Source organism: Camellia sinensis, chromosome 6 (genome assembly GCF_055761805.1).
Source record: "Camellia sinensis isolate YWXY chromosome 6, ASM5576180v1, whole genome shotgun sequence".
Taxonomy (NCBI): Eukaryota; Viridiplantae; Streptophyta; class Magnoliopsida; order Ericales; family Theaceae; genus Camellia; species Camellia sinensis.
The window spans coordinates 148,015,385-148,031,076 of NC_138966.1; positions in this window are offsets into that span (position 1 = coordinate 148,015,385).

Here is a 15,692-nt window from a genome sequence, read left to right on the forward strand (position 1 = left end):
TAATTTATTAATACAACTAGGGTTTTTCCCAAAATTACCAAAGTATCCCCAACATATCAAAATACCACAACTTAGAACAAAACTTATAAGATAGAGTAGGAAATCCCTACCTTAAAGAGAAGAACTCAAATGGAGAAGATGACGAAAGTCCAAAGTGCCCCAAACGGAGAAGATGACGAAAGTCCAAAGTGCCCCAAACCCTCTCTTTTTCAGATTAAAAGAAAGCTCTCGCGAAGCTCTACCTTTCTTCCAAAGGAACTAGGGTAGAAAACCACAAGGAATAGATCAAATCCTAGAGAGAAGGTGAGAGTAGAGAGAGAAACTCTCAAGTGGCGGTTTTTAAAGAGTTAGGGAAAAGAAGTAGGTCAAAAAGTGATCAAAAAAGTGAAATCACGGACTGATGTAGTCGATTCCCCGCTCGAGCGTGGAAAACCCCGCTCGAACGTCAGACACAGACTCACGCTCGAGCGTGAAAAGAAACGCTCGAGCGTCGAATACACACTACCAAAAGTTTTGCAGGCGATGGTATCCGCTCGAGCGTCAAACTCTCCGCTCGAGCGAAGGGACAAAATCAAGGGATCACGCTCGAGCGAAACAGAACTACCGCTGGAGCGGACGAACTGCAGAGCAAAGTACTGAGAGATGGAAAATCACGCTCGAGCGTCAAAACACCCGCTCGAGCGGAGAAGCAACAACGAAGATCCCGCTCGAGCATTAAAACTTCCGCTCGAGCGTGAAGGGCAAAATCTGGACATCACCTTTTGGTTTCAAAGAGCAACCCACCTGTTTCAAACCTGCCCATCACAACCCAAGATTCAAATACAAAGGGGAAAGGCTAGAATTGATAATGATACAAAAACAAGTCCACGGAACCAAGTCCAGAATACAGTATACAAAGGAAGGAAACACCGGGATCGCTATAATTTATATATACGGAAAATTAGTGAAACATCCCACTTCAATTTTGTGTAGTAGGAGAGGTACAACATTTTTTTTTTAATTATTATTAGCTAAGGTCCCTCAATATTTTCACAGAGAAAATTCGATTCAGAGAAATTTTGTCGAACTTAGAGAAATTTCTCTAAGTCGGGATGAAATTTCTTTAAGTCAGGCAAAATTTCTTTGAGTCGAATTTTCTCTATAGAAATGTTGAGGGACCTTAACTACTATGAAAATGTTGTATATCTTTTATTGTATAAAATCTTAATATGAGGGACCTTAAAAAGAATTCCCCTTATATATATAGATATATATATTTGATATTTAGTGAATTCATTAAAAATTTTGTTTCACAATACTATACATTTTAAGTACATATATTAGGTGCATGTAAAAAATTTGCTTCAAATATTAAAAACATTTACTAAAAATAAAAAAATATGAAAAACAATTTTTAGAAAATCAATCAACACCAAACAAGGTGGTTTTTCAAGAAATTAGACTTTAAAAATTATGGGTTTCTTTTAGGTAGCAAAAGAAAGGCTCGAAAGAGAGAGGGAGCAATGCGAGGTGATGACTGAGGCGTGGACGACTAAAATTAACTCTCAGTAATCTGTAATGACAGCTGGGAATCTGAGATTGAAAGAGTTATTAAACTGGTTCAGTTTAGCCCCTTCCGGTTTGAATTTTACAGAACTAAAAAATAAACACAAAAAAACAAGGTTTTATTTTTAAAATTTTTCTGAAAAAATAAAAATGACGACATTGTAGGCAGACAGTTGGCTCTTCTACCATTAATCATGTCTTTTCACATCCTCCTCCAATGAGTTGTCAAGTTCAATCAAGATGGATGGTTGTCTCCGGCAATCCAATGATCGAGCAAAAACTAATTTCTTAAGAAAAAAAAGGTTTGAGTAAATTTATCTTCATTCTTACAACTTAGGTCTCGTTTGGCAAGTGGTTTTTTCAATCAAAAAGTCAAAAAGTCACCAAAAAAACCCAAAAAGCCAACAACTCATACAAAAAAGTCAAAATTTCTCTTTTCTCTCTACTTTTTGCATATCTTTTCGTAAAAAGCCAAAAAGTCATTCCAAACATACTAGTTTTTTTTACATCACATTTTAGCCAAAAAGCCAAAAAGTTACTAAAAAGGCATGTTCCCAGACGAGGCCTTAGTATATTGAGAGTTGGGAGAGACTAAACAAACATCTGTACTGTTCTCAAGTCTAAGGAAAATAAATTGGGCTCGAAAATCAGCCCATTGCGATACAACGCCTATGATTCTTAAGGTGTGACTTACGTTGGTCTTCCTCTTAAAATCACTGATTTATCTATAGGTCCTCAAATGTTTTAAGACAAAGGACAATTCCTGCAAAAATAGAGGCCAGATCCAATAAGAGAACAACAAATATATAACATGAACTTTGTATAGTAGTTTGCATGGGTTCTAAATCTCTTTTTCCTTTACATTTTAGGTTGATTATGTGATCTTCCATCCAACATTCCTTCCTTTCAATTGAAGTATTTGTTTCCTGTTTTTGTAAAAGTCAAAGTTCTGGTTAAAGATGTAGAAAATATGCATTATTTTAGTGCATCAAACCCTATCATATGTGGACCAAAAGCCAGATGAATTTTTTACATCATGACATGGACAAGAATTAGACAGAAAACAAACTAAATAATAGGATAGCATATTAATTTATCAAAAATTGAAAAGAACAAAAAAAGAACATAAAAAAAAAGAAAAGAAAAGGAAAGGATAAAGCTAAACTCTACACACAATAATTAATCACAGAAAAATTTACCTTGAAATAAAAAATAATCCAAAGAATGCATATTAAAAAATTTTATGTGTGGCAAACATTTCTATGTAGTTACACAAGGTGTTGAAAACTCACATGAGTTGGTCGTCTATTTGGCAATGAAACAACTAGAGGATGATTGTGGTCCCTCACAAATTTTCTGACAACCCACCTTCCAAGTTTCTCTCTTTTCACTGAAATCATTGTCGTACAACATTCTCGTCGCCTGTCTCACTTTTAAAGTGTAACTCTCTCTGATTTTTTATTATCAGGACTTGCTCAACATCCAAGTCCACGTGAAATAACTAACCCATCACGCTCTGACTTTCAGGAAGATAAAACACGAGTTACAAATACTACATGAGTGGCATATTCGTCATAGAATGTTCTTGCAGCTTCTTCTGACTCAAATAGCATCCCCTCTTATGGCTTTTGATTTCTATCAGATCCACATGAACTTAGTTCCCCTCCTACAGAAGTTTCTATCCTCCTAGCACCATGGTCCATTTTGGGTCTGCCTATCCACGACACTCAACATTAACAGTTATGAAATCTTTACCAAAAAAGAAAATGAAAAATGGAAACTATTGTACATAACATACTTTTTTTTTAACTGATTCGATTGAAATAACAATTTGTAAGTCAAGATTAAGAGAAGAGTGGCTTCTAATTTCAGATAAATGTAACTGGGAGACGACAACATCAATGAAAAGATTGCTATAAATAACATTAAATTATACTAGAGTTGCCCATGACAACCACTAGCCAGTTAATCTTGTGCAAACCACCAAACAATTTCTCATAAGCATGTAAACAAGCAGCAAAGACAGGTAAAAACTGATTGACAAGGGAAAATTTCCATGATGAAAAATTGTAAAATGTAAAAACAATGCAATCATCTAGCACAACAATAAATACTAAGCATTTGGCTTTGGCCTAACAATGAGTTTGTTTATATAACTCAACATCATCAATAGCAACTAGATAGAATTTTGAATGTAATGTGGATTAGTCAAGGTACAAAGTAAGTAATCGAATAAATATAACAATGTGAAGTTCATATAGTTATATAAATCAATTAAAATTAGGTCACCAAGCCCATTACCTTGTATAATCCCATTTACTGAACATATTCCATCAACATAAAGAAATGGTTAGTTAGTGTCATTGCAATGCATTGTTTCCCAAATCCTTTAATCAAATTTGGTACTGCTTCAGAATTGTTAGGTTTTGTCCCAAAAAGCACAACCAAAAGAACAATGAAATAAACAAATTTTAGTTACCCATGTAACCCATCATGAAAATACTAAAAAAAAAAAAAACGAGAAGCACTTTAATTTATTGATTTATTTTGCTACCAAAAAAATAAATATCAAACAAATTAAGCCAAAAGGTTGTGTAAGGCTCAGTGACAGTAAAATTGTTTGTTCGCACCTATTTATCTGTTGCTTCTACTTAAAAATAATCTCAGGGGTGCTTCATAAGTATATGTGTCATGACCCGAACCCGCCCCTATGGGTTAAGGACATAACCGGCCAGTAATCCTGAGATTACCTACGGCCTCAAACCAAATTAGACATAACTCATCAGAGTAAAGGGGCCAAACGGAAGCAAAATTTAAAACTTTATCCATAGAGCTGTGCTTACATGGCACATCAAATAAACCAAACATATAAACATTAATAACTCACAACGGAAAAACAGTACCATACAGTTCTGTACAAACAGGATCATATAAGTCTAAGTCAACTCGTCAAAACTATATACAGGTATACACAAAGTCCTCGCCAACATAACAAAATAAACAAGGCAACAAAAGAGCGAAGACGGGTCTCATACGTGAGACGTAAGGGCTGACTCTCCAAAACTTGGGTTGTTCCACACAGGCTTCACTGAGGCTGGGTCTGGGCCTCTCTTGGCTCACCTACAAACACATGAATGAGCATGAGCGACAGCCTAGTGAATAATATCAAATACAGAAGTTATACAAACGATATGTAGAACAACAAACTTCAAACGGCCTTGGGCCCAATTCATATTTTTATTTAGCATATAACAAATTGGCCTTTGGCCCATTCAAATTTTCATTTATGTCAAAACGGCCTTCGGCCCGTTCATTTATGTCAAAACGGCCTTCGGCCCATTCATTCATGTCAAAACGGCCTTCGGCCCATTCATTCTTTCTGGTCAAAACAGCCTCTGGCCCATCCATTCATGTCAAAACGGCCTTTGGCCCATTCATTCTTTCTGGTCCAAACGGCCTCTGGCCCATTCATTCTTATCAGACATTTGTCCATAATTCAAACTAGCAAATCATAAGGCATAAGGCTTATAAGAAAATAAGCAATTGGACAAATGACAAGCTTCCAAATATCGATATTACTCACAGTGATCGGTTGGTTGGTTTGCCCTAGAGCTCGACCCTACACAGTCCATGAACACAAAAGGGTCACCAACAATTCAATCCGTTCTTAAATTCGCATTTTCCTCTTTAGGCTTCATTTTTATCTCTTTAATTCAATTACAATGCTCAATACATGCCTAAGAGTACTTGGAAGTGAAAGAGAACAGAAAATGAAACACAAAATGTATTTTCAAAATTTCAAAAAATAGGGTCCCCGTTCGAGCGTGGATTTCCCCGCTCGAGTGGACCGTTGAGGCCTGCAGAAGTACTGGTTAGGTCGAATTTACGCTCGATCGTCCACTCCGACACTCGAGTGGAAGGCCTCTCTACATGGCTCCCCGCTCGAGTGTCAACTTCCCCGCTCGAGCGAACACCATGTCTGCAGAAAATATTGGGAGCTCGAAATTCACGCTCGAGCGGCGGTTTCCCCGCTCGAGCGGACATCAATTTTCTGGGTTTTCCAGCTGAGTTTTTGAGCTCAAATCCAGCATTCAAACCAATCCAACTTACATTTTATGGCTCAAATTTCAAATATGATTATGCTATCATGATACAAACACCCATTTACATCAATATGGAGCTCAATTTCATAAATCAAACACATGCATGTCCCAATTGACATCAAACTCATTTCCAACATGCAAATTAGTGCATTCATAGCTCCTATTCTTATAATTTGTGCATGCATGTGATGTATCACTCTCATTCTCAACCTAGATGATGCAAATGGTGTTTATTCCCATGAAACTCAACAAAAACATGCTTGCATGTATGATTTAACACTCATACTTCCACGTTCAACTTAATACATGTTTGATTATGCAAAATCATGGTGATCCTATACATGCATGTGCATTTTAACTTCAAATTCATCAATTAAAGCACAACTCTTGTTCTTGATCACCAATTAATCTTAAATTCACAAATTACAAGTTAATATTCATGAATCCATTTACCTAGAGGCTCAAACCATTCAATCCAAAGCAATTTCTTGAGTAATCTTCCAAAATCTCCAAGCCTCAAGACGAAAACCTCAATCTCCTACACTTCCCTCTCTAATTCGGCTCTCCCTCTCCTCTCTTGGAGTTGATTTCGACCAAATGAAGAAAAAGAGAGGGGTTGGGTGTAAAATGCTCCACTAAATGCCAATTCACTTAATTACAATCATCAACATTACATATTTGAGCACTAAGTCATTATTTTAATCTAATTAATTTGATCCGAATCAATTTCTAATTAAATTTCACCGTAGGCTCTAAAAATTATGCCAATCACAATGGCGTAATCAATTTCGGGTTCTGTGGCCGATAAGGCCTTCAATTTAATTCCCAAAGCAGATGATCAAACAAATATTTCTACAGTGAACAGATAGAAATTCAAAACCACATATTTTCACATAATGGCACACAAAATCATATTAAACACATTATTATACTCATATTAAGGACCAATTAACATATTACGGAACAGGGGTATCACAATATGATTCAAAACTAACATTTTCTTAGCAACCAAACTAGATCTAAAACTAAAAATGACCAAGAACAAAGCAATCGGGGCACTGCCTAAAAGAAAAGCACAGTTAATTTCCCATGCCGAAAGCCCAAAATTGACAAAATAAAAATAAAAAGTTCATCAAAATTTCTGAAAATTTAAACCAAATGCAGAACAAACAGCTCGAATTGGTTGAATTCTAGGGTTAGAATGACAGAAATGTCGTCTTGATCTTCAAAAACAAATTGCACACATATACACATCATATATATACATTTAGAGAGAGAGAGAAAGAAAGATAGTTACTGATATCGAAGCTTGGGTTTTGAGGGTTGATTTGGAGTTGAATTGTCGCAGTGAAGCTTTGAGAGTTAAAATTGAGTGGTAAGATGATTTTTGATGCAAGAGGGGAGGGACGACTTGGAAGTATGGAACTATACGTGTCTCCGTCGTACGGTGAAATAAAATGCAAATTCTGACGTCCTCTCTTAGGTGAAAAATGATTCTGAACACTAATTTTAGTATTTTAATAGGGTATTAATGACATGATAACAAAAAAAATATATATATAAAAAAATTCAAGTCTAAAATATCAAATCACAATGGGTAGAGTCTACTGTCAACTCATTAGAGCTAACTTTAGAAGTCAAAAAATTAAAGTTTCAAAACATTTTTCCTCTAGGGTATAGGGACACGTGTTGTCTTTTCATAGGTTAAACCCTTGATCACACTAGAAATGTCTTTCATTTTTCAAAGACTAACTCAGCAAATACTAATGAATAGGTAAAATAAATAGGAATGAATAGTGTAAAATAACAAATAGAATTATAATGTTGCTCTAATAGTTAAATTGTTAATTTTTAGTTGAGCGAATTACACTAACGATCTCTATAATTTGGGTCTTGTGTCATTTTGATTCTTGACTTTTTAATTGTGACACATGTGATCCTGAATTTTGAATCTTATTCTAAATAAGAATAATTGAAGATATTATTGCTCAATTTAAGGGTAAAGTCGTCAATTTAATAAAATATAAACTAATTTGACAAAAACAAATGCCAAAAAAATATTTTTTAATGTTTTAAAATTATTTCTATCTACTAAAAATAAATTATGTAAAATTGATAAATCTTTTAAACATTTTTTTACCAAATTAATTTTAATTATATGTTTGGATGATGATCATATAATGGGTGGTTGTTTTATTTTTATTAAATTAGTTTCTATTTTTTCAAAAATCAAATATGATGACAAATTTGATATTATTATTAAACCAATCTATTAAATAAAAAAATCTAAAATTAAAAACATTTCATATATTAAATATATTGATTACATATTAAAAGCCTAACAACCACCCATTACATGATTATCATCCAAACATATAATAAAAATTAATTTGATAAAATAAATAAATAAATAAATGTCTAAAAGATTAATCAATTTTATATAATTTTATTTTGGTGGGTAGAAATTATTTTTAAAAATTCAAGAATATTTTTTTGACATTTATTTTTGTCAAATTAGTTTATATTTTATCAAATTGACGACTTTGTCCTTAAAATTGAGCAATGGTATCTTCAATTGTTCTTATTTGAAACAAGATTCAAAATTTAGCGTCAAATGTGTCACAATTAAAAGTTAGGGACTAAAGTGACACGAGCCCCAAACTATAGGGACTGTTAGTGTAATTCGCCCTTTTTAGTTTAACTAGCTTTCGAGTAGTTGTCCGAGTGGTTGTTCGGCTTATCATCCAAATTGGTAACTTTAACAAACATTCGGTGGTTGTTCGGGTGGTTGTCTGGACGGTCATTCAAAATTTATTGTCTCTCTTTTTATTTGCTGTGTTGGCAACTTTAACTATGTGTGAAATTTGTGCCAAATTTGACACAAGAGATAGCAATTGTTATTTTTAGCAGTTCCAATAGTAGACCATTAAAGCACTATATTTTTCTACACCGACTATAGTTTGACTTTAGCATCATCCCATTTAGTAAATTGTTAGAGATGCTCTATCAATCGTACTAAAAATACAAATGGTCAAATGTGATTAATTGTCAAAAAAATAATAATTTTTAAACCTCCAATAATATTTGGACATGGATACTTTTTGTAGAATTGTTAGTAAAATTTTAAATAGATGTAACATTTCTCTTCTTGAAAAATGTCTCTATATGCCCCAATTACTAAGTTTGTAGTATTTAGTAAGGTGGGCATCGACCTGCCCAACCCACTCGGTCCGACCCTATTTTATAAGGTTTAGAAATGTTATTTTAGCCCATAGGGCCGAGTAAAGCCATCATTTTCAGTCTGATATATTAATGGGCTGAATCTGGGATTTATAATTTCAAACCAACCTGACCCGACCTAGCCTGGTGTAGATACCCATTTTTTACGAACCCTAAGACTTCAGGCGCTTGTAAGCTTCCCGGTGATGAAATGGTAATTACTTCATCACTAGAAATGCTTAAGGTTGTTATGAGCTGTCGTGTTACCCTGTTTTTAATCAAAACCATATTTTTATAAAAATGATCATTTTACTCCTGAACTCATTTTAGCCAAAACCTAACTTTTTGGTTCCACTTAGAGGAAAAAGTCCGATTGAGTTTGAATTGATGAATATTTTCAAAACCATTGATCTATTTTGCATAAAAAGTCAATTTGAAGCGAAACGGACCTACTTAAGTCATGAGAGGGTCCAAAGGCATGAAATCACGTACCTGTGCATGCATGAATGGCACACATACCCAGGAGGTATGTGTGGCTACACATAGGTCATGCAGCCGTACAATCCACTAACACCCAATTTTGTTTTGAAAGCGGATGTTGGTGCATTTTCTTCAGGAGGCACAAGGGGAATGCGATAGGGCAACTATAGGACGACCTAGGGTGTTCCCCAAGTGTCCTACTTGCCTATAAATACAACCCCTCATCCCCTCTTTGAAGAGATCCAAGTTTTGAGCAATTTTGAGTAAGTTTTAAGAGAAAACGACTTGCCTCCTTCTACCCTAAACCCTAGAATCCAAAAATACAAATCCTACAACAGCTTTAGCAACTAAAAGTGTATTCAGGGTTTGAGAAACTTGAACCGAATCAGCACCAAAGCTTGAGGGAAGCTTGCAAGTAAGGAAACTCGACTTTTCTCCACGTTTTCTTCGGTTTGTGATCAAAACTAGCGAGTAAGTCCTCTTTTCTTTATATTTCAGTAGCTTCTAGTCTATTTTTCATTATATAATCATGTTAGGGTGTTAGTTTAGCAAAAAGTATCATGTAAGTTAATTAACTTGTATATTTTTCATTTTATTTTGCATGTTTTGTTTAAGTAAACAGGCATGTTATGGTTAGTGTAATCATGTAATCATCTTGTATGTAGTCTGGTTTGAGCCTCATTGTATAGTAGTTAGTGTTGTTTATGTGATAGTTGCTTTATTTGCATAAAATCATGTTAGTACTTTTAAATTGGGCTTAGATTGCATATTATATGTATAGTAGCATGTTTAGGTCATATAGACTTTATTTAATTCATGTTTTGCATGTTGGATGCTTGGTAGTGGAATTCGGTGAGTTTTCTTACTCTTCATAGCTTATTGCTTGTTTTGGTTGTTTTTCAATAATCCAAAGTTATACATTTTTTCATGCAAAATTGATTGTTTTTGGATGTTTTCATAAATATTGCTTAGTTTGGGTTGAGTTTATGGCCATGCTATGTTAACAATCATTTTTTGTTGAAAAATCTATATTTTATAATAATATGGCTTTATTCTTTTAAATCCAAGTTAGGGGATATTTATTTGTTCAAATCATTTAGTTTTAGGATTAGTAATGGTTTTAGGGTTTAATAATGAATTTTGTGAAATAATTAATCATTAAATCTCATAGAATAAAATGTTAGTAGAGGCTAATCACTTGATTGGGCGAAAGTCATTCAAAGACCTTCTCTTTTCATACCTTAGTTCCCGAACATTGATTACTTACTTGTGACGGATCAGGTCTTTTGCTTAGTTTTTGTAACACTTGCCTCTCACCTACTTGTTAAGTTTAATTATGTCTTTATCTGTGCTTTATATACTTATTTGTGTGCATCATGTCAGTTAACAAATATGCTCTTTTATGAAAAAGACCTGTCTGCCTCGTTAAATCGTAAGGTTACATAGTAACTAGTGGACTAGGTGATGAGCGCCTAATTCGCCATAATTAGAAAAGGAAAGGTTCAGTTAACAATTGATGGGTGTATTGCTAATGTAATTAAAATAATTAAATAAATTAGAAATAGGTGCTCATACCTTTTTCTATATATATGTGTGTGTGTGTTGAACTCAAGGAAGGGGAGAGAAAAGAGAGTGTGAGAGAGAGTTCTAGGGAACAAGAAGAGAAGTGAAGGAGGTAAAGGAGATCTTGAGGCAACTTGACTAAACTAGCTCCTGGAGGTACAAATTCTTTCTAATCTCTTGCATAAGAACTAATTTCCACCTTGAATTCATAGAATGTAAGGAGAAATGAGAGGCTTAGGTAGATTATTGTGTTACAAACCCTAATAAGAGGAATTCTTCAAATCTTAATATAAATAAAGCTCATCTATTGGACCTTGCTTGATTTAAGTTAGATGTCCATAATGTTGTTGAAACATAGAGTTTCCATCTAAATTTGAAGTTGTTGATGAGATTGTAGAACTTAGGTTCGAATTTGAAGCCTATTCATGAGTTGAACTTGGAAATTGTTTGTACACCATGTTTGTTAAGTTTTGGCCTTTAATTTGAGTGAATTTGAGTTTGATTTTTGGTGGGTTGAAGTTCTAAAAACAGGGCAAAAACTCAGTTCTGGAACAGCCAGAACCGCACGTGCAGCAAGGGAGCCTGCACGTGTGGGAGTGCGTTGGCGCACGTGCGGCGGGTAGACCCACACGTGCGGAGAACAGGGGAGTGTTGGTGAGCATTCTGCTTAAAAAGCACCTGATGGCGCACATGCGGTGCACGTGCAAAGAAGGTCCCGCACGTGCGACGAAGAAGCTCCGCACGTGCGGCTAGTAAACTAAGTTATGGAATTAACTAATAGGGTGTTTGATGAATTAAGTGAACGACGCTTGTATTTGTCTGTGTAGTTCAAACGCCTCATTCCAACCACCTGCAACACGGAACTGACTGTGAGTAACACTACTATAAAAATATATTTGATTTAGATTATCTTTTCTCTGCTTCAACTTATGTGTTAGGCCAATATGTTTCTTATGTGGATAAATGACAACTCTATCTCAGTTTTCATTATTTACTATGATGACCCTGGCCCCTCTTCATATAAGTACAGTTATTAATATGGCAGTAGCTATCATGTCTGATCTTCGGTCTTCATGACCGCCTGTTCGGTCTTCCTGACCGCCTGTCCGGTCCTCATGACTGTCTGTTCGGTCTCCCAGACGGCCTGTATTTACTATTTTTGACTTTACTACGCGAAATGTTATGCTTCTCAAATGTCGTATGAACCCGCTCAGTTTATGTTTTATTTTATGTTGTAATTGTCATTCAAAATCTCTTATTCAGTTGTTATTCATAGGGCCCTAGCTCATATTTTGGCATATCATATAGGTGATCCAGCTCTGGAAAGGACGTAGTGGCGATGGTCTTGCTTTGGTTTTGTCAAGCTCATCACCGTGCCTCACCGTGAGGTTCCCATCTAACAGAGTTTTGAAGTGGCCAGTGTCCACCCTTTTGTAACTCACTCATGTGTTTTGTTTTGGTTGGTTGTCACTGGCATTATAATTGTTGTTGATGGAAGTAACTTTTCTACCCGTTGATTGTCTTTTAGACAAACTTGTAATAGCGCATTGTGTTACTGCATGTATATATGTGTATATATATAGCGATGTCCTTTGTCTCATGTAAATTCATAGCTCATTAGACGTTTTGTTTTCTTGCATACGAGCTTCTGCTAGTCCTGTTTATTTGCTTTGTTCAGTTAGGCCTTCGATAATCGCGGATTACTGGCCGGTTACGGCACTAAACCTATAAGGGCAGGTTTGGGTCGTGACAGTTTTCATTATTGAAGGTTTCTTAATTCCCTATAAAAATTAAGTGGCAACTCTATCAATGTTGGAAAGCAAGTTGGTACAACATAGTGTGGAAACGTGCCTTATACCCAAAAAGGTACGATGTCCACACTTGACCGATATTAAATTAATTATTGAAAGATATATTTTTTGTTGAGATCTAAACTTTATCTTTGTTAATTTTATTGAAACTCACATTTGTGGTGATGATATATATTATTGTTGTTGATAATATAATTTTTTTTGACTTTTTATATGACTTCTTAAAATTATATAAGTTCTGTTGGTATAACATTATATTTAAAAATGTATCACTATTATTTTTTTAAAAATAAGTATGATAAAATTATATAACTAAAATCAATATATAATTTTTTTTCTTCATATATGATCTATAATAAAGGCTCCAACATTAGACACAAAATTCTTCAATTTATAATGATGTCAATATAATGTGTAATTGAATTTAATTATTGTGGACCGCACTTTTTTCCGCGCCCCCTTTCAGAAGGTTTGAAAAGAAAACGCCTCACAGTTCGAACTCCCGCGGTTCTAAATTTAATCTCACAAGTGCAATGTGGAACTGATAAATACCAAAAAGTCCAAATCCGGCAAATTGTTTTGGAAAATTGATTTTAAATCAAATAATGCCAAAATTGGACTGCTTTGCCAGATATAGAGTCGCCACCTAAATATTTTATTTTTAAAAAAATTTAGGAAGCTCTGACTCGTGCCGAAGGCCACGTGTCCATCATCACCAAAGTTGCCTCGGCTCGGGAACTTAAGTACGAAAGGGGAAGGTCATGAATTGAGCACCCCCGCTCGCCCAATCAAATATTGGCCTCTACTAATCATGATATGAGTTTCTATAAACATTATACATTCTTATTCCGGTTCTTAAACTAGCTTTACTATGTGATGCGCACAAGCAAGTATAGACTAGTTTGTAAGACTTGAAACAATTCAACTCATGTTTGTTTGCGAAAATGGTTTGAATTTACCACCTCAAGTAGGCTTAAAGTTTACGGATTTCCCACCAAACATAGTGGGCTTAAAACATTATTTTCCACTCAACAAAGTGGGCTTAAAACGCGCATTTGTTGAATCGTTCCAATTCAAACAACAAGCCTTCATCCACAGGCATTCAAGTAGTTTAGCATTTAAGCACATAGCTTCATGGTAAGCATGCTAATCATGGCAACCTTCACACTTATGCAAATATGCTAAAGCGAAAAAACTCACCTAGTACTCCAAGCTAGAAAGATATGAGTTAGAAAATAATGCATGATTCTTAACTATACAAGATGTCTAATGCAACACATGCAATTAATAGGCTCGGCTACTAATATGGAATATGAATCGATTTGAACAACATGCGATTAAACACGTATTCAAATAAGATATTGAAATGGCAATGCAATTTGAATGATGCGCCGAGCCTCGGTGCATGCAAGACAAGATGAGTGGATGCAAGCATAAGGTATGCTAATTGAAACGTGCCCCTAAAATAACCATCAAAAGTGATTAAATAAAAGGGAGAAAGACGTGGGGTTGGAAAACATACACACACGCACGCACGCGCACTTATTACAACATTACACCCTCGCGAAGGAGGGTCCGAATGAATAAGAACTAACTAGCTATGCTAATTAAGCTAACTAATTATTACAAAACTCGAAACTAATTAACTATTCTAGTTAACTAATTATTACAAACTGAAATCGAATAACTAGTTAAACTAACTAATTATTTACAACTCTTAATTAGCTACAACTAATTAATTGCAACATATATTTGATCTATTGCTAACTTAAATTAATTAGCTAATCTCGGGAAGCGAGGGATGCATGCATGCTCGATTTTTCACCCGAAAAGCCACTACCTTGCTACTGAAAGCCTCTGTTTGCACATATGAACACCAACAAAGCCGCCCACTTCTAGAACACCTCTGCTTCACTTACCAATACACTGTGCAAATTTCATTGGTGGCCGACAGGAGGCCGGTCGGCTACCAATGGTCGCTGGTCGGCTACCATTGATGGCCGGTCGGCCACTGGTGATGGCTGTCGGCCACTGCTGGTTTGAACTTCCTTGCTGCAACAGAGAGCAAAACAGTGTATTTCTCAAGGGTTGTTTGCACACTTTGCCTCTCCTTTTCATGGGAAAATCAAAGGAGGGACAAGCTTTGGTTCACAAATCATCAATCAAGCAATTTCATTGCATGATGGCTTGTGAAACCAATTGTGCAATTCAATAAAAGCGCAACAAGACCAAAATGTCCATCACCCCATCATGCATGATCAAGGGCAGTGGAGACCAAGGAAAATGGCACATTTCATCACTTTTGATGAAATGTTCCATTTTTCTTGTGTTCAAATTAATGTCCGATTTGAACACATGCAATGCAACACAAAGAGATGCTTATCTTGCCTCTTTTACTTACCAATTTTATTTGCTCATTTTAATTACCAAATCATTCATTAATCCATTAAGTCCAGTGGTGAGTGTCTTCTAATGGAATAAGGGCTCAAACCACAAGTTGCTTTGGGCATGAAAGAGGCATTACACTATTGGTAATGAACCCCCTAAGGGATTAAACTATTAGGTGTATCACCTCCATTTCACACTTAGGCAAACAAGTGGTTTGAAACCACTTTCAAAGCAAAACCAAAAAGTGAAGAAATGAGAGAGATTGCAGAGATTATGAAGTGCTGGAAATGAATGATAAAAGCACTAAAACATGCAACCAACTCAAGCCAATGATAGTTAAAGCCTTAAAACACTAAGCTAGTGAAGGAATTAACACTACAACCATGCCATACGAGGCTCAAATGAAACAAATAACCAAAAATAGAGGCAAAATAACCCTAAATATAGTCTAAAACATGCTGGACTTAAGCTAAGTTAAGCTAGAAAAACATGCTAACATATGAAGCTAACTAGGCATGCAAACAAGACACAAGGAGGGAAGGTTAACCCCTCCAATTTTAGACCTCAAAACAAGTTTTTTGCC